General features: G+C 37.3%; 1 protein-coding gene across 1 annotated transcript in view; it reads left to right on the top strand.

Moving 5' to 3' along the window:
- The window catches only part of Il7 (interleukin 7), a 66,467-nt gene that overhangs the window by 7,372 nt on the left and 34,369 nt on the right, over positions 1–24,726 (top strand). The window lies entirely within an intron of this gene.

Raw genomic sequence — 24,726 nt, forward strand, 5'->3', positions numbered from 1 at the left:
CATTATTGAATCAAAGCTCATAGCTGACATTAGGATTCACTGTTTTATTCAGTTCTGTAGGTTTTGGTAGAGGTATAATATCATGTATCCATGAGTATTGTATCACATAGAATTCATTTCACTGTTCTAAAAATTGCCTATGCTCCACTGACTCATCCTTCCCTTTCTCCCTCTGCACTCCTGGCAACCGCTGATCTGTTTACTGTCTCTCTAGTTTTTCCCTTTCTAGAACGTTATGTAGTTGGAATCATGCAATCTGTAGCCTGTTTAGGCTGGATTCCTTTACTTAGAAATGTGCATCAAAAGTTCTTCCATGCTTTTTTGTGGCTTGGTAGCTCATTTATTTTCTTATTGTAGAATAATATTCCATTCAATGGATAGGCTACAGTGTATCTATTCACAGATGGAAGGATGTATCCTGGTTGCTTCCAAGTTTGGGCAATTATAAATAAAGGCTTCTGTAAACATACATGTGCAGTGTTTGGTGAGAACATTAGTTTTCTATTCATTTGGATAAATATCTAGGAGTCTGATTGCTGAATCATATGGTGTGTTACTCAGCTTTTCCTCATTGTGACCAAAATACCTGACAAGAACAACTTAGAGGAGGACAGATTTATTTTGGCTCATGGTTCCAGATGTTTCAGTCAATGCTTAGCTGGCTTCTTTGGCTTGGGCCTGAGACAAGGCTGAACATCATGGTGGAAGGGTGTGGCAAAGGAAAGCTGCCTAGCTCTTGGTGGCTAGGAAGAGGAGAAAGAAGGGGGGGAGGGAGGGAGAAAGAGAGGAAGGAAGGAAGGGAGGGATGGAGGAGACAGAAGACAGAGAAGGGGGCCAGGGACAAGATATAGTCCCCAAGGGCATGCCCATAGTGATCTACTTCCTCCAACCATGCCCCACCAACCTATAGGTTCCACCTCCTCCCAGTAGTCCATTCAAATTATTAATTCATGAAATGGATTAATCAACTGATAGTGTGAGAGCCTCAGATTCAATCACTTCTCAGAAGCCCCATCTCTGGACATTACTGTGGAACTTTGGAGGGGCCTTCCAGAGCCAAACCATAACCGATTATAAAATTATGCTTAGCTCTGTATATAACTGCCAAAGTGCCTTCTAAAGTGACTGTACCATTCCACATTCTCCCAGAAGTGAATAAAAGCCTAAGGTTGTTCACCCATGCCAGCATCTGGTATTGTCAGAGTCTGGGACTTTTGCCATTGTTGTTTTAATTTACAGTTACCTAGTAATATGATGTTGAACATCTTTTCAGATTCTTACTTCAATCTATGTATCTTTATGGGTAATGTATATGAACTCACATCTGAACTGACATCTCAACAATACTGAGTCTTCTAGCCATATCCTATAACAGCTCTGCATTTGTTTATATCTTTCTTTGATTTATTTGATCAGAATTTTGTACTTTTTTATATAGGTCCTGTATTTATTTTGATAGAATTATACCTATTTCATATTCTAAGGCTTTTGAAATATGATGTTGTGTTTTTAATTTCAAGTTCCAATTGTTCATTTCTGATGTGTAGAAAAGCGATGGTTTTTTATATTAATTTTGTATCATGAAATCGTGTTACAATTGTTTATTAGTTCCAGGAGTTTATTAATGATGGTCTTTGAGATTTCCTACGTTGACAATCATGCCATCTGCAAAAGTTAATTTTATTTTATGGTTTAAGAGATATATCAATACAATGTGATATATTGATTTCATATATAATCAGTCTTTTACAATTAGTTTGAATCCCTGCATAACAAAGATAAACCCTCTCTCAAATATTCATAAAATGGCACAAATTGTCTTATCTGTCCCTTCCTTACACTTTCTCTTCCACATACTTATGTTGAAATGGTTTGATGTTCTGGGAATTTGAGAATTCTGCCTCTTAGAAGAGTTTGGGGAATTCAAGGTAATGCTGAATGCTGTACCACAAAGATCCCTGTTTTTTCCCATTGACAAGAAAAAAAAATGTACACACTAAACAATACATGTGTAATTTATATCTCATACTATTTTTGACATTGTTTTAAGTGTTCTTAGTAATATTTTGATTTAAAGTAACATTTCCCATTCAATTTTATTAACTGGGCAGAGGATCAAATAGCATTATTTCAACCACATTTACAAATTACTATATGTGTGAACCAGGGATAGATCCTCCTTTTAAGAAGCTTGCATTTCAGTGGTGCATAAGTTTTGGTGGTAAAGAATGCAAATAGTAGTTTTAAAAGGAGGAAGAGCAACCACCACCCTATTATTTCAAACATACTGGTTGTGAGCCACATTTGGAAATGAATAGACATACATTGTGGTATAACACAGATCAGTTTCAACTGAAGGGAAAGTGCATGTTGGTGCATACTGAGCTGATCTCCAATATATTTAGATAGTATACCTTTTAAGTAAAATTTGTTAAGCCTGCCCTTCCCATACAAATTTAGCATTTGTTTATTTAGTATAATATCCTCATGGTAACTTCTATGTACATTAATAATGACATACACAGAAATAAAAATTATATAAAATGAAGTAAAAAAACTAGATAAAATTGCTAACATTTTCTTCAAGTGGACATAGAATAGAGTTATAGTAGTAAAAATATGGAAATTATTCTAACTCTAATCTGAAGTCCAAATAGGGACCAGGATAAGAATGAGATTCATTCTTTCTACTTAATGCAGAGGGAAAGAAAGTTTCATAATATATGATAAGGTACCTTACTCTGTATGATCTGCCAAGCATGGAGTACAGATTCATAGAATTGGAGTGACTAAATTAAATAGAATCAGCATTTTAGGTTTCTTGATACATGTTGCCAAACTATTTTATGGAAAGTATGGATAGGTTTATAATTCTTTTCTTTTTTCAGATAAAAAAAATCTTTATTCAAGGTGAGAGCAGAGATCCCTCATAGAACAATTCATTTTATTTAAATATATATTCTGGATGGTTTTCTTTAACACATACCTGATTTTGTTTTTAGTACTGAGAATAGAACCCAGGGGCACTCAACCACTGAGCCACATTCCCAGCCTTTTTTTTTTAAATATTATTATAAAATATTTATTTTTTAGTTATAAGTGGACACAATATGTTTATTTTATTTTTATGTGGTGCTGAGGATCAAACCCAGTGTCACATGCATATTAGGTGAGCGCTCTACCTCTGAGCCACAACCCCAACCCCCTAAAAATATTTTATTTAGAGACAGGGTCTCATTGAATTGCTTAGAGCCTCACTGTGACGATAAAACTGGCTTTGAACTTGCCATCATCCTGCCTCAACCTCTTGAGCCACTAGGATTACAGGGATTACAAGCAAGTGCCACTGTACCTGTACACACACACACACACACACACACACACACACACACACATATATATATATATATATATATATAGTCTTGTCTTTTTTTTAATTTTTTATTGTTGGTTGTTCAAAACATTACAAATTTCTTGATATATCATATTCCACACTTTGATTCAAGTGGGTTATGAACTCCCATTTTTACCCCATATACAGATTGCAGAATCACATCAGTTACACATCCATTGATTTACATATTGCCATACTAGTGTCTGTTGTGTTCTGCTGCCTTTCCTATCCTCTACTATCCCCCCTCCTCTCCCCTCCCCTCCCCTCTCCTCTCTCTAACCCCTATACTGTCATTCACTTCTCCCCCTTGTATTATTTTTCCCTTTCCCCTCACTTCCTCTTGTATGTATTTTTGTATAACCCTGAGGGTCTCCTTCCATTTCCATGCAATTTCCCTTCTCTCTCCCTTTCCCTCCCACCTCTCATCCCTGTTTAATGTTAATCTTCTTCTCCTGCTCTTCATCCCTACTCTGTTCTTAGTTACTCTCCTTATATCAAAGAAGACATTTGGCATTTGTTTTTTAGGGATTGGCTAGCTTCACTTAGCATAATCTGCTCTAATGCCATCCATTTCCCTGCAAATTCTATGATTTTGTCATTTTTTAATGCAGAGTAATACTCCATTGTGTATAAATGCCACATTTTTTTATCCATTCATCCATTGAAGGGCATCTAGGTTGGTTCCACAGTCTTGCTATTGTGAATTGTGCTGCTATGAACATCGATGTAGCAGTGTCCCTGTAGCATGCTCTTTGTAGGTCTTTAGGGAATAGACCGAGAAGGGGAATAGCTGGGTCAAATGGTGGCTCCATTCCCAGCTTTCCAAGAAATCTCCATACTGCTTTCCAAATTGGCTGCACCAATTTGCAGTCCCACCAGCAATGTACAAGTGTACCCTTTTCCCCACATCCTCGCCAGCACTTGTTGTTGTTTGACTTCCTAATGGCTGCCAATCTTACTGGAGTGAGATGGTATCTTAGGGTGGTTTTGATTTGCATTTCTCTGACAGCTACAGATGTTGAGCATTTTTTCATGTACTTGTTGATTGACTGTATGTCCTCCTCTGAGAAGTGTCTGTTCAGGTCTTTGGCCCATTTGTTGATTGGGTTGTTTGTTTTCTTATTGTCTAATTTTTTGAGTTCTTTGTATACTCTGGATATTAGGGCTCTATCTGAAGTGTGAGGAGTAAAGATTTGTTCCCAGGGTGTAGGCTCCCTATTTACCTCTCTCATTGTTTCTTTTGCTGAGAAAAAACTTTTTAGTTTGAGTAAGTCCCATTTGTTGATTCTAGTTATTAACTTTTGTGCTATGGGTGTCCTATTGAGGAATTTGGAGCCCGACCCCACCGTATGTAGATCGTAGCCAACTTTTTCTTCTATCAGACGGCGTGTCTCTGATTTGATATCAAGCTCCTTGATCCATTTTGAATTAACTTTTGTGCATGGTGAGAGAAAGGGATTCAGTTTCATTTTGTTGCATATGGATTTCCAGTTTTCCCAGCACCATTTGTTGAAGATGCTATCCTTCCTCCATTGCATGCTTTTAGCCCCTTTATCAAATATAAGATAGTTGTAGTTTTGTGGATTGGTTTCTGTGTCCTCTATTCTGTACCATTGGTCCACCCGCCTGTTTTGGTACCAGTACCATGCTGTTTTTGTTACTATTGCTCTGTAGTATAGTTTGAAGTCTGGTATCGCTATACCGCCTGATTCACACTTCCTGCTTAGCATTGTTTTTGCTATTCTGGGTCTTTTGTTTTTCCATATGAATTTCATGATTGCTTTCTCTATTTATACAAGAAATGCCGTTGGGATTTTGATTGGCATTGCATTAAACCTATAGAGAACTTTTGGTAATATCGCCCTTTTGATGATGTTAGTTCTGCCTATCCATGAACAGGGTATATTTTTCCATCTTCTAAGATCTTCTTCTATTTCTCTCTTTGGGGTTCTGTAGTTTTCATTGTATAAGTCTTTCACCTCTTTTGTTAGGTTGATTCCCAAGTATTTTATTTTTTTTTTGAAGATATTGTGAATGGAGTGGTTGTCCTCATTTCCATTTCAGAGGATTTGTCGCTGATATACAGGAATGCCTTTGATTTATGCGTGTTGATTTTATATCCTGCCACTTTGCTGAAATCATTTATTAGCTCTAATAGTTCTTTGTACACCCTTTTGGGTCTGCTAGGTATAGAATCATGTCATCTGCAAATAGTGATAATTTAAGTTCTTCTTTCCCTATTTTTATGCCTTTAATTTCTTTCGTCTGTCTAATTGCTCTGGCCAGTGTTTCGAGAACTATGTTGAACAGAAGTGGAGAGAGAGGGCATCCCTGTCTTGTTCCAGATTTTAGAGGGAATGCCTTCAATTTTTCTCCATTCAGAATGATGCTAGCCTGAGGCTTAGCATAGATTGCTTTTACAATATTGAGGTATGTTCCTGTTATCCCTAGTTTTTCTAGAGTTTTGAACATAAAGGGATGCTGTACTTTGTCGAATGCTTTTTCTGCATCTATCGAGATGATCATATGGTTCTTATTTTTAAGTCTATTGATGTGGTGAATAACATTTATTGATTTCCGTATATTGAACCAGCCTTGCATCCCAGGGATGAATCCTACTTGATCATGGTGCACAATTTTTTTGATATGTTTTTGTATCCGATTCGCCAGAATTTTATTGAGGATTTTTGCATCTAGGTTCATTAGAGATATTGGTCTGTAGTTTTCTTTCTTTGAAGTGTCTTTGTCTGGTTTAGGTATCAGGGTGATATTGGCCTTGTAGAATGAATTTTGAAGTTCTCCCTCTTTTTCTATTTCCTGAAGTAGCTTGAAAAGTATTGGTATTAGTTCCTCTTTAAAGGTTTTGTAAAACTCTGCTGTATACCCATCCGGTCCTGGGCTTTTCTTAGTTGGTAGTCTTTTGATGGTTTCTTCTATTTCCTCAATTGATATTGGTCTGTTTAGGTTGTCTATATCCTCCTGACTCAATCTGGGCAGATCATATGACTTAAGAAATTTATCGATGCCTTCACTAACTTCTAATTTATTGGAGTATAAGGATTCAAAATAATTTTTGATTATCTTCTGTATTTCTGAAGTGTCTGTTGTGATATTGCCTTTTTCATCCCGTATGCTAGTAATTTGAGTTCTCTCTCTTCTTCTCTTCGCTAGCATGGCTAAGGGTCTGTCGATTTTGTTTATTTTTTCAAAGAACCAACTTTTAGTTTTGTCAATTTTTTCAATTGTTTCTTTTGTTTCGATTTCATTAATTTCAGCTCTGATTTTAATTATTTCTTGCCTTCTCCTTCTTTTGCTGTTGTTTTGCTCTTCTTTTTCTAGGATTTTGAGATGAAGTATGAGATCATTTATTTGTTGGTTTTTTCTTTTTTTAAGGAATGAACTCCAAGCAATGAAATTTCCTCTTAGAACTGCTTTCAATGTGTCCCGTAGATTCCGATATGTTGTGTCTGTGTTTTCATTTGTCTCTAAGAATTTTTTAATTTCCTCCTTGATGTCTTCTATAACCCATTGATCATTCAGTAACCTATTGTTCATTCTCCAAGTGATGTATGCTTTTTCCTTCCTTCTTTTATCATTGATTTTCAGTTTCATTCCATTATGATCAGATAAGATGCATGGTATTATCTCTACTCCTTTATATTGTCTAAGAGTTGCCCTGTGACATAATATATGATCTATTTTTGAGAAGGATCCATGTGCTGCTGAGAAAAAAGTGTAACTGCTTGATGTTGGGTGGTATATTCTATATATGTCAATTAAGTCTAGGTCATTAATTGTGTTATTGAGTTCTATAGTTTCCTTATTCAACTTTTGTTTGGAAGATCTGTCCAGTGGCGAGAGAGGTGTGTTGAAGTCTCCCATGATTATTGTATGGTGGTCTATTAGACTCTTGAACTTGAGAAGAGTTTGTTTGATGAACATAGCTGCACCATTGTTTGGGGCATATATATTTATGATTGTTATGTCTTGTTGGTGTATGGTTCCCTTGAGCAGTATGTAGTGTCCCTCTTTATCCCTTTTGATTAACTTTGGCTTGAAATCTATTTTATTTGATATGAGTATGGACACTCCTGCTTGTTTCCGAAGTCCATATGAGTGATATGATTTTTCCCAACCTTTCACCTTCAGCCTATGTATGTCTTTTCCTATCAAATGTGTCTCCTGTAGGCAGCAAATTGTTGGGTCTTGTTTTGTGATCCATTCTACTAGCCTGTGTCTGTTAATTGGTGAGTTTAAGCCATTAACATTTAGGGTTATTATTGAGATATAGGTTGTTCTTCCAGCCATATTTGTTTATTTCTGTTACTAAACATGGTTTGTTTTCCTCTTTGATTATTTTGTCCCCCTTTACTGTCCTACTTCCCACTGTTGGTTTTCATTTTTATTTTCCATTTCCTCTTCCTGTAATATTTTGCCGAGGATGTTTTGAAGAGATGGTTTTCTAGCTGCAAATTCTTTTAACTTTTGTTTATCGTGGAAGGTTTTAATTTCATCTTCCATCCTGAAGCTTAATTTCGCTGGATACACAATTCTTGGTTGGAACCCATTTTCTTTCAGTGTTTGAAATATGTTATTCCAGGATCTTCTAGCTTTCAGAGTCTGTGTTGAAAGATCAGCTGTTATCCTGATTGGCTTACCCCTAAATGTAATCTGCTTCCTTTCTCTTGTAGCTTTTAAAATTCTCTCCTTATTCTGTATGTTGGGCATCTTCATTATAATGTGTCTAGGTGTGGATCTCTTATGATTTTGCACATTCGGCGTCCTGTAGGCTTCTAGGATTTGGGATTCTGTCTCATTCTTCAAGTCTGGGAAGTTTTCTCGTATTATTTCATTGAATAGATTGCTCATTCCTTTGGTTTGGAGTTCTGTACCTTCCTGTATCCCAATGACTCTTAAGTTTGGTCTCTTAATGTTATCCCATATTTCTTGGATGTTCTGCTCATGGTTTCTTAACAGTCTTGCTGAGCTGTCTATGTTCTTTTCAAGTTGAAATACTTTGTCTTCATTGTCTGATGTTCTATCTTCTAAGTGTTCTACTCTACTGGTAGTATTCTCAATTGAGTTTTTAAGTTGGTTTATTGCTTCCTGCATTTCTAGGATTTCTGATTGTTTGTTTTCTATAACCTCTATCTCCCTGTATAGTTGATCCTTTGCTTCCTGGATTTGTTTGTGTAATTCATTGTTGAAGTGATCTTTCATTGTCTGATTTTGCTGTCTAATGTCTTCCTTGAGACTCCAGATTATCTGAAGCATGTATATCCTGAATTCTTTATCTGACATTCCATCTGCTGCAGCTGTTACCTCTTCTAAAGTTGAGTTGACCTGCATTGCTTGTGGTCCTTTCTTTCCTTGTCTTTTCATACTGCTTGTGTTTCTTTCTGCTTGGTGAAACTATTGTGTTTTTGAAATGTTTTTTTCCCCTATATATTTATATTGCTCTTGTATAGTTGAAAAGTCTCCCTTGCAGGGTCGGGTGGCGGTCTGCCTACCTTGCATGCGCGGGCGGCGGCTCTACTCTCTCCTTACTCCAATTGGAGTGTCGTGACTACCACGCTGGCAGGTCACTGGGCCTGTTCCGCGCGCGGGCGGCGGCTCTGTTCTGCCCCTACTCCAATTGGGGTGACGAGTGTACCACGCCGACAGGCCACCCGGCCTGATCCACCAGTCGGTTGCAGGTCTGCCTACCCTGCAGGCGCGGACGGCGGCTCTGCTCTGCCCCCCCTCCAATTGGTGTGACTTGTCTACCACACCCGCGGACCGCTGAGCCTGTTCCGGGCGCTGGCGAAGGCTCTGTTCTGTTCCTACTCCAATTGGGGTGACGTGCCTACCACCCCTGCCGGCCGCTGGGTCTGTTCCACCGGTCGGTCGCAGGTCTGCCTACCTTACGGGCACGGGCGGCGGCTCTGCTCTGCCCCTACTCCAAATGGGGTGTTGTGTCTGTCGCACCGGCAGGCCACTGGGCCTGTCCCGCTGGTCGGTCGCAGGTCTGCCCACCTTTCGGGCACGGGTGGCGGCTCTGCTCTGCCCCTACTCCAATTGGGGTGTCATGACTACCACGCCGGCAGGTCGCTGGGCCTGTTCCTGGCACGGGTGGCGACTCTGCTCTGCCCCTACTCCAATTGGGGTGACATGTGTACCACGCCGGCAGGCTCCTGTGCCTGATCTGCCGGTCTGTCGCAGGTCTGCCTACCTTGCAGGCGCGGATGGAGGCTCTGCCCTGCCCCTCCTACCACGCCTGCGGACCGCTGGGCCTGATCTGCAGGTCGGTCGCAGGTCTGCTCACCCTGTGGGCACGGGTGGCGGTTCCGCTCCGCCCCCACTCCAATTGGGGTCACGTGACCACCACACCGGCGGGGCCTGATCCGGGCGCGGGTGAAGGCTCTGCTCTGCCCCTACTCCAGTTGGGGTGACGTGTGTACCACGCTGGCAGGCCGCTGGGCCTGACCAGCCAGTCTGTCGCAGGTCTGCTTACCTTGCAGGCGCGGGTGGCGGCTCTGCCCTGCCCCTCCTACCACGCCCGTGTACCACTGGGTCGCGGGTCTGCCCACCTTGCGGGCGCGGGTGGCGGCTCCGCTCCGCCCCCTCTCCAATTGGGGTCCCGCGGCCACCACGCCGGCGAGCCTCTGGGCCTGCTCCGGGCGCGGGCGGCGGCCCGGCTCCTCCCCTCTGGCTCGACGACAAATCGAGAGAGACTCGGGTGTCTGTGCCTCACCCTCCCTACCAGGAGACCAACTGATTCTGTTGCCGCTGGTATTGATGAAGTTCTCTCCTCCGCCGCTTTCTGATGACATCAGATCTCTGCCATGTTGGTATCCTATGCGAATGGCAGCATTTCGTTCCCTTTGCCGGGTAACCAAAGCAACGGGTGATTCCTGACCGGTCCTTAGCAGGACCCGGACCAAGAAGCAGTTTCCGTGGGCTCCTTAGCCCTGGGCCAGGGCAGCTCCGGGAGCCGGAACTCGGCCGCTCCGTGCTCAGTGTATGCTCTGATAAGAGCAGGCTCCAAGCAGCAGTTTCCGCAGGCTCCTTCGCCCTGGGCCAGGGCCGCTCCGGGAGCCGGAACTTGACCCCTCTGTGCTCGGTGTATGCTCTGATAAGAGCAGGCTCCAAGAAGCACTCAGGCACTGAGCCTGAGTAATCTGTCGGCAAGCCGCAGGTGAATGGCAGCCTGAAATTACCTGTTCTATGGCTGAATGAGCTGCGGTCAGTCGAAAACAGGGATGGTGACGTCAGCTCTCCAATATGGTGGCCGCTGGCCTCCTCTGTGGTCTGACCGGTGTGGAGAACCGAGATGGACCGCTTCCTTCCCCCGTCTCAAACCCAGAATTCAGCACTGAGTACGGCGCTTGCACGGCTGGCAGAAACTGCAGCGCTGTATCCCTGCGCCGCTGTCTCCTCGTTTCCCAGCGCGGGCTGCAGACTCTAGCCGCGGGGCGATTTGCTGAATAAGCAGTGTTACCCTCCGTGCAACAAATCTCTCGCGTTTGAGTCCCCGTAGCCGATCCTCTTGCGATGGAAATCCTTCCTCCAGGTTCCAGAGCACCCCACTATTGCTGGAAATTCCTAACAAGATAGCCTTTAGCAGTCCTGACTCGTCATACTCCCACACAGTGACGCGGCACACGGGGGCAATGCACTCCCCTCGCCGCCATCTTCTTCGGTTTATAATTCTTATACATCCTGCATATGAGATCATCACTCTTGTCAGTTTTTATTTTTAAAACCACCTGCCAAAGCAATAGAAAATTCACCTCTTGTTTGAATTTATTTTTCTTCAAGTGTTAGTGCATTGAATATTTTTAAAGTTTTTTCTTCATATCTATAAACTTCTAAATTAAAAACTATAAATAAATAGAAGGAAGAACAGTAGAACAGAGAAAAGGGAATGGGGGAAGGGAGAGAAAAGGGAAGTACAGGAGACTGAATTGGAATAAATTATATCTCATGCTTGTATGATTATGTCAAAAAGAATTCCAATATGATATATAACCAACCATAAGGCACTAATAAAATTATTTGGCATTGAGATAAAATTTATCCTTTTAAAAAATCACAATTCAGTGGCTTTTAGTATATTCAGAAGTTGTATAATCATCATTACTGATTCCAATATATTTTCATCAACCAAAAAGAAATCCTGTACCCATTACCGGTAATTTTTCATTCCTCCTCATTATCCACTAGCAGACATTAATATGCTTTCTGTCTATGTATTTCTCTTTTCTGGACACTTCATAAAAATGGAGTCATACAATATGGAGCTCTTTAATTGGGATTCTTTGAACATGTTTTTAAGTTTCATTCATATTATAACAAGTATCTATAATTCATTTCTCTTTATAGCTCAATAAAATTATCTTGTATGGATATGACATATCAGCTGCTGGACATTTGTTTCTTTTTCTTTGCTGTAATATGTAATGCTACTGTAAATACTAGTATGCAAATTTTGGTATAGTTTTTTTTTTAAATTTGTACCTAGGAGTGGAATTGCTGGGTCATATTGCAACTGGTTTTGTTGTTTGGAGATTTTCAATTACTGCTTTGATCTCATTATGCATTATTGGTCTGTTGAGATTATCTATTTCTTCTTGATTCAGTCTTGGTAGGTTGTATATGTTCAGAAATTTATCACTTTCTTCTAAGTTTGCCAATTTGTTAGCATATAATTGCTCATAGCAGTTTCTTATGATTTTTTGTTTCCATGGTATCCCTTTTAATATTTCCTTTGTCATGTCTAATATTATGGACTTGGATATTCTCTGTTTTTCTTAGCTAGTCTGACTAAGATTTGTTATCTTTTAAAAAAGCAACGTTTTTATTGATCTTTTGTATTGTGTTTTGGTTTTGATTTCATTTATTTCTTCTCGGATCTTCATTATTTCTGTCCTCCTGCTAATATGGAGTTTTATTTTTTCTTGTTTTTTTCTTTCTTTTCTTTTTGCTTTGAGATGTGTCACTAGGTTGTTTATTTAAAATATCTATAATATTTGAAAAAAAAAATTCCATGTATGCATTCATGATGCTTTTGCTAGATTCACAAATTTTTGATGTGTTTTGTTTTCATTTGTTTTATGATTTTTTCCCTTGTACAGTAATAAATTCCTCATTGATTTAGGAATGTTGTTAAGTTTCCATATATTTACATATTTTTCACTGTTCTTCTTTTCACTGAATTGTAGTTTTATTCCTTTGTGGTCTGAGAAAATATACTACATGATCTGGATTTTTAAAACTTGAGACTTGACTTGTGACCTAACATATGGGCTATCCTGGAAAATCCATGTGATGATGAAAAGAATATGTATTTTGCTGCTATTGAATGAAATGTTCTGTAAATGTCTGTTAAATCCATTTACTCTAAAGTATGGTTAAACTCCTGTGTTCTTTGTTAATTTTGTCTAGACCATCTGTTCACTGATGAAAATGGGTGTTGAAATCACCAACTATTACTGTATTGAAATCTGCCTGTACCTTTACATCTCATAATATTTGCTTTATATAAGTGGCTGATCCAATGTTGGATGCATATATGTTTAGAATGGTTATGTCTTTTGCTGGATTGAAGCTTTTATCATATATGAGTGTCTTAGAATCTTTTTACAGTTTCTGATATAAAATTTATTTTACCTAACATCAGCATAGCTACTCCTGCTAATTTTTAGTTGCTATTTACCTAGCATAACTTTTTCTAACTCTTCATTTTAAATCTGTGTATATACTAATGAAGGGAGTTTCTTGTAGGCAGCATATGGTTGGGTCTTGCTATTTTTATCAATTCTGGCAATTTATGTTTTTTGATTGCTAAATTTAATCTACTTACATTCAAGGGAGTTTTCTTTTTCTTTTTATTCTTTGTTTTCTTTTCAATTCTCTTATTCATCTTTTTTCTTTAATTGTCTAAGCTACTGTATACTCTAGTTCAGACATTCATTCTTCTGTTTGGCCTGATGTGGAAACTCTCAATTGTATTTTTTAATTTAATTAATTGAAGTTTTTAGCCCTGATTTCTGATTATTTTTATGATTTCTATCTTTGTTAAATATCTAATTCATATCATTAATGGTTTCTCTCATTCTATTACATCGTCTCTCTATATTTTCATATATCTCACTGAGTTCCCTTAGGATCATTAGTTTGAATTCTTTTTCAGGCATTTCATAGATTTACTGCAAATTTGGATCTATTTCTGGAGAACAACTGTGTTTCCTTAGAGGTGCCATGCTTTCTTATGTGTCTTGGGTCCATATGTTGATGCCTACACATCTGGTGGAATAGTCACTTCTTTCTATTTTATTTAGTTTTATTTTATTTGGTACCAGGGATTGAACTCAGGGACACTGAGCCACATCCCCAGCCCTATTTTGTATTTTATTAGAGGCACAGTCTCCCTGAGTTGCTTAGCACCTCACTTTGGTTGAGGCTGGCTTTAAACTCATAATCCTCCTGCCTCAGCTTCTCAAGCTGCTGGGATTACAGGCATGTGCCCCTGTGCCTGGCCTCTTTTTATTTTATGTAGAAGATTTTGTAGGAAAATCATGTTTCATTTACATGAGATATAGGGTGTCAACTGAAAAGATATTTTGACTTTAGTCATAGGTGAGCTCAACAATGTAGCCTCCATGTGACTTTTTTTCAAGTATAGAGAATGTCACCAGTGTCTACTAGTGATGCAATAGTCTAGGTTGCACCTATTCATGAAGATAATTGTGTGACTTTGCAGTTAATGTGGGCTTCCAAAGGTGCACATCCTTAGTCCTGCAGAGTTAAGTGTCAATAATTCTGTGATTATGATAGCAACAGCCATGGTCCTGGTGGCATGGGATATGGAGATAACTTTGTCTCACAGGGCAACTATTGTTGATGCTGGGTGTTGTGGCTCCTTCGTTTGTGGTCCTAGAGCCACAGAATGTAGAGACGAACATTCCCACATCCTGCGGGATGAACATAGCTAATCCTGGTATGTGTTTTTGGCACAGGCAACCGTGGTCTTGGAATTGTGGAACACAAAGAGGACTTCTCCATATTATATGGGACAGGCAAAGGTGACTCAAGGAATTTGACACCAGCATCCAGAGTCCCAATGCCATGGGATGTTGAAAAGACCTATACTAGGTCCCACAGGGCAAGTGCAGTTGACGCTGTGAGTTTTGATATTCTTGGAACTGCAGGATATATATACATTGGGTCTTCCCTAGGACCAACATGGTATGTATAGTTGATGCTTGGACTTCAGCAATGGTCCTGAAGCTGTAGGACATGGATGCAAATTGCCCCAGTTCTAAGAAACAAGTGTGGGTGATTCTGGAGTTATCTGGCACCAGGAATTGCAGTCCCAAAGCAACGGGCTATGGAGATTTTCATGGGTCCCACAGGATGAGTGCAGGTGACTCCAGGGTTTGTAGTGCTGGTTGTCTTAGTCCTGGAGCTGAAGATTGTGGATAGGAGTATCCCCCTCAGAGCAAGTATGAGTTGCACCTGGCTGTGACACTGGTAGCTGAGGTCCTGTAGCTATAAAACACTGAGGGTTCTGTCCTTCGCTTTATGGGGTATGCTCTGGACTAAGGCTTCTGTTGACATCAGAGAGTTGGCTACTGGCCCCTAAGGCAGAATGGCATCTAGCAGTGGGTTGTAGCAACTTGGATTCTGAGGACTAGAGAGTAGGGCAATGTAAGTTGCTTCTCTGATACAAAGCAGTAATTCAGACCCCAGCTAGCTCTCCAAACTAGCTTTAAAACCTCTGAGAACTGCTGTAGAATTCTGCTGTCCAAACTGCTGATCTGCTGCTATTGTGGGAATTGCATATACCTTTCCTTTTACCTTTTCTCAGAAATGTGAAGCTTCGCTACAGCCAGGGGACCAGGTTTTGCAGTATGATTTGTTCTTCTTTCTGTGCTGCCTTTCTGACTCTGCTGTTTGGAGTTCCTGACACTTCTCTTCAGCCATTTTGGATTCAGCTCCTTTATGTCGAACCTTTTGAATAACTATCAAACTGTTTTCAAAGTTGCTGCACCACTTCAATCTTACCACCAGTGTGTTAGGGTTACAATTTACCAACATTTTCACCACAACTTCTTGTTGTGAATTTGTTATTCTAGCCATTTTTTGTAGATGGTAAGTGGTATCTGACAGTGATTTTTCTTTCCTTAATGATTAATGATGTCACTCATCCTTTAATTAATGTTCCTTATTACCAGATGTTTACATAAATCCTTTGCTCAGTGTTAAGCCAAGTTATTTTATTTTTATTTTTCAGTTGTAAGAATTATGTATACATTCTGGAGTTGAGAACCTTATCAGCTATTTTAAATTTTCAAACATTATCTTTCATCACATGTGCTGTCTTTTCACTTCTATGATAGTGTCCTTTGAAGTACAAGTCAATTCATCTATTCTTTCTATTTTTCATGCATTTGATGTCATATCAAAAAAATTTTACTAACTCAACTTCACAAAGATCCTTTGCTTTTTTTAATTTTCTAAGAGTTTTATAGTTTTAGTCTCACATTTAAGTCTTTGATCATTTTGAGTTAATTTTTATACTTTGTGGGATGTAGTGGTCCAAGCAGATGATTTTTCATGTGGCTATCCAGTTGTACATGTACCATTTATTGAAAAAATTAAGTTCCACATTGAATTGTCTTGGCACTGTTGTTGAAAATCATTGAACTTAAATATCTGGGTTAACTTATGGACTCTTAATTCTATTTCTGTGATCTACATGTCTAGCCTTGTGATACAGTCTAGCTTTATGACACAAACTTAATCACTGTAGCTTTGTATTTTTTCAGTTCAGAAGATTTTCTTCCAACAATGCTTTTTGTTGTTGTTCTTGAGGTTGTTTTGACTATTATGTTTGCTTGTTGTGTTTATAGATGCAATTTCTCATATTTATTCTCTGTATTACCTACTTTTTAATATATGCTTTCGTGCAAATTTTTATAATTTAAATGCAATATAAAGCACCCTAGTGATGTTATGTCCCTGTGCAAGCATTAAACCACAGCCACTACCCATAAGTAAGCAATGCTCAACCAGTAGCATGGACAGAAGCAAGGACAGAATATAGAAAAGAGAAGGGAAACTTAAGAATATTTTTTCCCTTATAGTGCTCAAGATCCTTCTTCATTCTCCCATTGACTTTTACTGATTAGTCCCATTATTTGGTAAGTGCAACATATATTACTTTATATCTCCATAATTGTTGACAATTTTTCCAGTTATTCACTTTTTTTCTCTCACTTTTGATATACACATTTTTTTTCACATTTATGTGATAGAATAGCACAGGATACAAAATGGGCACCAAGGTGAGAGAGGTCTTCCCATTTAGGAAAGAGGCCAGATAAAACTACACTGTGGACACAATTCTTAAATCTTAAAATACACATGGGTGTTAAAAAAGGGGAAGGAGATAGAAGGAATGAAACTAGGAAGTATACTGGCAGGGTGCCACTGGATTGTAGAATAGAAGAACCAAGACCTCAGAGGAGGCCTGGACCTCTCAGTGCTACTCCTACCATATCAAGGAATTTGAACACTTCCTTAGGTATCAGAAAGTCATGGAGGAGTTTGGTGGGAGGGTAAAGAGAAGATACTGAATATAAGGACCATAGGAATGGAAATTTTTATCTTTTGTGTTCACTGCTATACTCTGAGGTCTCTAAAAGTTTTAATAAATGATGAATGATAAAGAACATAATGATATCATCAAGATTTTCATCTTATAACTTTTTCTGGAAAACTTGTAGATAATTTGTGGAGCAGGACTGAAAAAAATAGTAAGCAGCTGAAGTAATTTAAGTAAAATTTGTTTCTGGTCATGGACCAAGACTCCTGTAGGATGCTTCTGAATGAACTAAAAGCCTTCTTAGAACAGATGGCTGGGCTCCACCCTCAGAGTGTCCTACTTTTGAGGAATTTCTACGGTCTTGGAGGCACACTAGGTAACATTTCATCTTCCCTTCCTCATATGAAAAGAATTCATAAATGTAGAGGAAATACTCAAACAGCCTCCGACTGAAGTCTAATTTCTGAATTCTCTGCATCAGATCTACAAAACCATTTATTGCACACTGTGGGTATTAGCTGTTTTATTTTGTTTTTCAGTTTTTCAGTATTTATTTCCACTACAGTAACAAAGTATAAATAATACAGAAGAAAAAACTGCCCAAACCATAAATTCAATTAAGAATTATTTGAAATGATACATTTTCTTTTAGAATATATGATTATATATCCATTAAAGATCAGTAAAGCAATATTTTACAATAAGTACTATATTTGCAATGATAGCCTCGATTAGATTATTTTCTGTGAAACAACATACATTGAAGCATAGTGTAAGTGACATTAGTAAAGGATCAGAAGACCTAAATTGTTATTAGCTTTGTTATTAACAATCATTGTAATCTTGAATATCTCATATAACCTCTTTGGGACTCTTCTATCTTCTATGAAATATGGAACAGAGACTCTTTCTAAGGTCCTTTTTTGGGGCTCCAATATTTTGAGAATGAGAACAATTACTTTATTTTTTTCCTTCTTTCTACCCTCCCTTCCTTCATTGTCTCATTTACCTCCTTTCTTATTGATACTCTTCTGTGTGCATTGCTCTGTGTCAAGAGGAAGAGAAGAAGAAAGAGAAGGAGGACTTCGTAATGTATCTTCAGTGGATATATTCAAGGAGCCAATGTGAAATCTACTCAGAAATACTTGTCTTATAAGGCTAAAAAACAAAAGCCATATTTTGAAAAGAAATGACTGATCCCTTTCTCCTTAAATACTTGTGACACCTTCCCCAAACATCAGTTGACCAGAGATACATAGGTTTATTTCTAGATTCCCAAGTTCTATTCCATTAAGCCACAAAGTTTTGAAATTAGAAAGTGTGAATCCTTATGCTTTGTTCTTTGTTTCCAAGATTGTTTTGGTTATTTCAGTTGCCTTGTGATTTAAAGTGAATTTTACAATCTGTTTGAATCTTGAATATCTCATTTAAGCTCTTTGGGACTCTTGAATCTCCTATAAAATATGGAAGAGGGATGATTTCTAAAGTCCTTCCTAGTGTTCAAATGTTGTGAGAATGAAAAAAATTACATTAATTTCTTCCTTTCTCTTTCTACCCTCTTTTCCTTCATTGCCTCATTTGCTTCCTACAAAGCAGTCAGCTGGGAAGCTGGTAGGGATGGTGTTGCAACTGTAAAGCAATTTGGGGAGCATTGTCTTCTGAATAATTCTTAAAACTGCTTATGATCTGTGAACACAGGATGTTTTCCATTTTTGTAGGCCCTTTCAAATTTCTTTTTAACAATCTTTTGTTTTTTTCAGACTATAAGGCTTATACATCTCTTCTTATATTTATTTCTAAGAATTTTATTACATCCTATATTATGCTTTCATAATTTTATTTTAATATAACCTGTGGTTCCTACTTCTGTACATTTTTGCGTACTTATGTAAATATGTATCTTATTTCTCCATACTACCCTACCAGAATCTGTAAGGTCAAATTATATGTTTGATTTTTTTTTAATCTCTCAGAATGCCCAGCACAGTATTTTCAGGTTTTTTTTTTTTTCAAATCTTATAAGCATTGAAAATCGTTAACATAAATTAACAAGGACCTAGAATCTGTTTAAAATAGGCTAGAAAGTATTTTTTCTTGAACATGTTTCTTTGAAAATGTGTTATGAGTCAAATGTCAGGTAGTTTTTTATGTTAACTTATTTGAATGCTATATAATGCTATTTTACAATATTTATGATGTTATATTTTATTTGGTCTAAGCCTAGCTAATATGACTGCATTATGTAACTCAGTCACCAAAACAGAGGCTGTTTCAAAATATAATGGCTGCTAGATGTGATCATTTTCTAGGAATGACAGTCTAATTACAGTCACATGAAAGATTGTCTTGTTATATGATCTAATTACTGATAGGTTATAATAGACTTTTAAAACATCCCATATTTTAAACTCTGGCTTTTTCTCTATTCTAGGGCCATTACAGATTCAACTTCCATCTTTTCTCTGATGAGTTCAAATAGCCCCAGGTTTACATTTTCCCCATGAACTCAAGAATCATTTATTTCAAATAACATCTAGAAATATCTACCCAATTGTATTGCGGCATACACTCATAACGATAAACTAATGTCTTCATCACTTTTAGACTGTCCTTGATTTTTTATTCTCTAAGGTAATGAGAATGCTAATAATAATAAATTCTGGTGGGTTGTGGGGGAAAAAGCTATACTCATATATTGTTGGTGGGACTACAAATTAGTACAATCACTTTGGAAAGCAGTATGAAGATTCCCTAAAAGATTAGGAATGGGAGCTGGGGATGTGGCTCAAGCCATAGCGTGCTTGCCTGGCATGCGTACGGCACAGGTTCCATCCTCAGCATCACATGCAAACAAAGATGTTGTGTCCGCCAAAAACTAATATTTTCTCTCTCTCTTTAAAAAAAAAAAAAGATTAGGAATGGAACCACCATGTGACCCAGATGTACCAATCCTTGGTATTTATCCAAAAACTAGAATAAGCCTACTATAGTGATACAGGCACATCAATGTTTCTATTAGCATAATATATAATAGTCAAGTTATGTAACCAGACTAGGCAACTGCCGACAGGCACCTTTAGATAAAGAAAATGTGGCAGATATACACAATGAAATTTTACTCAGTCATAAGAAAGAATGAATTTTGGCATTTGCTGGTAAATAGATGGAACTAGAGAACATCATGATAAGTGAAATAAGCCAGACTCAACAAAGTCAAGGGTTGAATATTTTCTCTCCTATGCTGAAGCTCTACCAAAATAAGAAGAAAAAAAATGGGGGGAGCCCATGAAAATAGAAGAGAGATTAGTGGAGTAGAAGAAGAAGACAGAGGGGGAGGAAGGAGAGATAGAAAAAGGGAGGAATGGTGGAATGAAATTCACCAAATAATGCTGTGTGTATGTATGAATATACTGTAGTATATTTCAACTTTATGTATATCTATAAAGCACAAATTTTTAAAAATCTATAAAATAAATAGAGGGAAGACAGGAGAGAAAGAAGAAGTACCAGAAACTGAAGTGAAGCCAATTATATTCCATGTGAAATGAACCCCAATATCATGTACAACTATAATGTACTTACAAAAAAATTTAAAAACAGGGAGAAAAAGCTCTCTTGTACCTTGAAATCTCTCTTCATTAATACCTGTGAAGATTTTGTCTTACGTTTAATTGGTTTATGAACAGAAGTGGCTGAAGAAAGATCAAAATCTTGTAAAATACAATTTTTAAAATGTCTGAATATTCTATGTTCAAATAACTGTAATTAACAGAGAAAAGATTTAAGTTGACTAAAATAAAAAATTAAATTATTATTACATCAAGTTATGCTCAGTATATACATGTTTCCTGTATATAAAGTATAGGAACATAAGTTGCAATTTCACAAAGTATGTTGCCTTTTAAGAGCTGAGTCTTTTTGCTTTATGAATATTTTAGGTATAAAAATGAAGGGAACTACACCAATTAAAAGAGACTATCTGAGTGGATTAAAAAAAAAGACCCTAAGTAGATTTTGTCTGTAAGAAACTCACTTCAAATACTAAGGTATATATAGATTAAAAATAAGAAATGGAAAATGATATACCATATTAATACTAATCAAATTTGAAGTAGCCATATTTTTTTTTCAAACAAGCTGACCTCAGGGTAAAGATTATCAGGGATAAAGCAGGACATTACATAATAATAAAATGGTCAATTCTCTTATAAGGAATAAGAATCCTTAATGTGTATGTGCCTAATATCAGCATTAAAATCTGTAATGTAAACACTGATAAATTGCATGGAGAAATAAATAAATCCACCATTAAAGTGGTAAACTTCAATAGTCTTTGTCAGTTATTGACAGATTCAGCAGACAGAAAATCAGTAAGGACATAGTTGAACTAAAATGAACCATAAATCAGCATGATCTAATTGCATTTATAAAATATTTCATCCAAGACTACTTTAATACACATTTTTCACAAGTTCACATGGGAAACACACCAAATTGATTAGATCTTGGGCCATAAACATATTAAATTCTTAAAAATGTATAAGTCATGTAGAGTGTGGTCTCAAACCAATTAAACTGGAAATCTATAAAATCAGAAAAATAGATGAAAATTTCAAGAGTTTTAGATTAAACAACCGACCTATAAATAATATATGAGTCCAATACAAATTCTCAAATGAAATTTAATAATATTTTGAACAAAAGAATTAAAGCACTTAGAACACTGAATGCATGTGTTAGGAAAGAGGAAAAATATAAAATCAATAAATGCTTCCACCTTAGTAAAATAGAGAAAGTCAAAACTAAACTAAGTAGAATGAAAAAGATAATAAAAATTGGAGATGAAATTGAAAACAGGAGATATTGCATGCTCATGGAAAGGAAGATCAAATATTGACACCTATTCTTTCCAATGTGATTTACAGATTCTGTTTAACTCCCGTCAAAATCTTCAAGTTATTTTGTGGATTTCTAAAATCTGATTTTTAAAGTATCAAACAGAATATAAAAAGACCTCAAATAACCAACACAATACTGAAGGAGAATAAAGTCCTAAGATTAAAATCTATTATAAAGTTACAATAATTATGTAATTGATGAAAGAATAGAAGGATCAAATATCAAGAGAAATTAGTCTATTTTTTTATTTCTTTTTTTGTAGTTTTGTTAGTTCATTGTAGTTATACATAATATTATGGTTGATTCTGACATACTTATATAAGCATAGAATATAATTTGCTCTAATCTAGACCCCAGTAATTTCCCTTGTCCTTCCCTCCCCCTTCCCTGTTCCCTTTTCTAACTGCACTGATCTTTCTTCTATTTATTTATATATGTTTAAAATTCATGCCCTGTGGATACATATAAAAGTGAGATTAACTGTGATATATTCATATATACATTCACAGGAAAGTTTGGTCAGATTCATTCTTCTGTTCTTTCCTTTTCCCATCCCTCTTCCTTCCCTCTCAGGTCCCTTCCCCTATTCCACTGATCTCTTTTCTATTTTCATGGAATTTGGAATCACTGCCAACTTTTTTCTTGTCTTTTGTCCCTTTGATTTTGGTCTAGCTTCAGCATATCAGAGAAAACGTTCAAACCTTGACTTTCTAGATCTGGTTTATTTCACGTAGCAATATAATCTCCTGTTCCATCATTTCCCAGAAAATGCCATAAATTCATTCTTCTTCATGTCTGAGTAATACTTCACGGTGTATATAGACACATTTTCTTTGACAAAGGAGCAAAGGCAATTCAATGATGAAAGGATAACTCTTTCAGTAGGTGACACTGCTACTGAATATCCACATACAAAACAGATCTTATAATTTTTATAAAAGTGGACCCCAAATGGATCATAGACCTAAATGCAAAACTTTGCAATAGATGATAATGTAAAAAAAAAATTTCAGGGACCTTTCATTTGATAATGACTTCTTGAAAACAATACCAAATCATACAAACCATTTAAAGAAAACAATTGCTGGATATGGTGGCGCACACCTGTAATCTCAGTGGCTGGGGAGGTGAGGCAGGAGGATTGTGAGTTCAAAGCCAACCTCAGCAAAAGCAAAGCGCTAAACAACTCAGTGAGACCCTGTCTCTACATAAAGTACAAAACAGGACTGGGATGTGGCTCAGTGGTTGAGTGCCCCTGAGTTCAATTCCTGGCACCAAAAATTAAAAAAAAATGATAAATTGGTATTCATTAAATTAAAACTCTGCTCTGAGACACTGAGTAGAGTGAAAAGATAAATCAGAAACTGGTAGAAAATATTTGTAAAATGAATATTTGATGAAAGATTTGTATTCAACATATCTAAAGAACTGTTAAACTCAATACTTAAAAAATGCAATAAAACTGAGCAGAAGATATGAACAAACATTTCACCAAAAAAGAAACATACATAGCAAGTAGACTATGAAAAAATGCTCAGTTATCATTTCATGAGGGAATTGCAAACTAACACAGTGAACTAACACTACACAACTATTAAAACGTCTACAATCTAAATCACTGACAACACTAAATCCTGGCATGTAAAGCAACAGGAATTCTCATTCATTTTTGGTAGGAACACAAAATCACACAGCCGATTTGGAACACAGTTTGGCAGTTTCTTACACATCTCAGCATAATCACGTAATGTAGCAACCATGCAACCCAAATGGGTTTGAAACTCACATCTATACTAAAATTTGCATAGTTACCTTCATAGGAGGTTTTTTTCCCTCAAAACTTCCAAAAATGAAAGACCCAAAACATCTTCCAATAATTGAACAGATAAGCAAACTGATATATTCATTCTATGCAGTAAAATCAATGATAAAAAGAAATGAGCTATCAAACCATAAAGGGATATGGATGGATCTTAAATACATAGTGTGTGAAAGTATCTAGTCCGAAGGGGCTACTTACTGTGATTCCAACTATATGACATTCTAGAATGGCAAACTGTAGAGACACTAAAACGAGCAGTGGTTGCTAGGGTTTCAGAGAGAAAGAAGAAGAAACGAATAAGTGGAACACAGGGTAATGTCAGGTCAGTGAAACTCTCTCTGTAACACTGTCATAGTGGATACAAGACTTCATACACGTTTTAGTCAGCTTTTCACCACTGTGCATAAAAGACCTGACAAGAACAATTATAGAGGAGGAAAAGTTTATTTGGCACTCACAGTTTCTGAAGTCTCAAACTATAGATGGCCAACTCCATTGCTCTGCGACCTAGGTAAAACAGAACATCATGGCAGAAGGGAAAGCACCTCAGAATATGGCAATCAGGAAGCAGAGAGAGTTCTGCTTACCAGGGACCAAATATAAAGCCCAAAGGCTTGCCTCCTACTTCCTCAGCCACACCCCACTGCCTACAGTTACTGCCCAGTTAATCCAGTTCAGGGGATTAACCCACTGATTGGATTAGGGCTCTCATAATCTGATTTCTTTACCTCTGAAAATTTTTTCACTGTCTAACACATGGGCTTTGGGGGGACACTTCATATCTAAACAATAACAATACATTTGTAAAAACTCATAGAACTTTATGACACAAAGAATGAACCCTAATACAAACAAGAACTTCAGTAAATAGTGTTCTAGTATTGGTTTATAAATTGTAGCCAAGGTACCTCACTAATGTAAGACATTAAAACTAGGGGAAACGGGGGCATAAGGATAGGAATTTATATATAAATTCTGAACTTTTTTCTATAAGGACAGGAAAACTGTTCTGGAAAGCTA

This window comes from Marmota flaviventris, chromosome 15 (genome assembly GCF_047511675.1).
Source record: "Marmota flaviventris isolate mMarFla1 chromosome 15, mMarFla1.hap1, whole genome shotgun sequence".
Classification (NCBI taxonomy): Eukaryota; Metazoa; Chordata; class Mammalia; order Rodentia; family Sciuridae; genus Marmota; species Marmota flaviventris.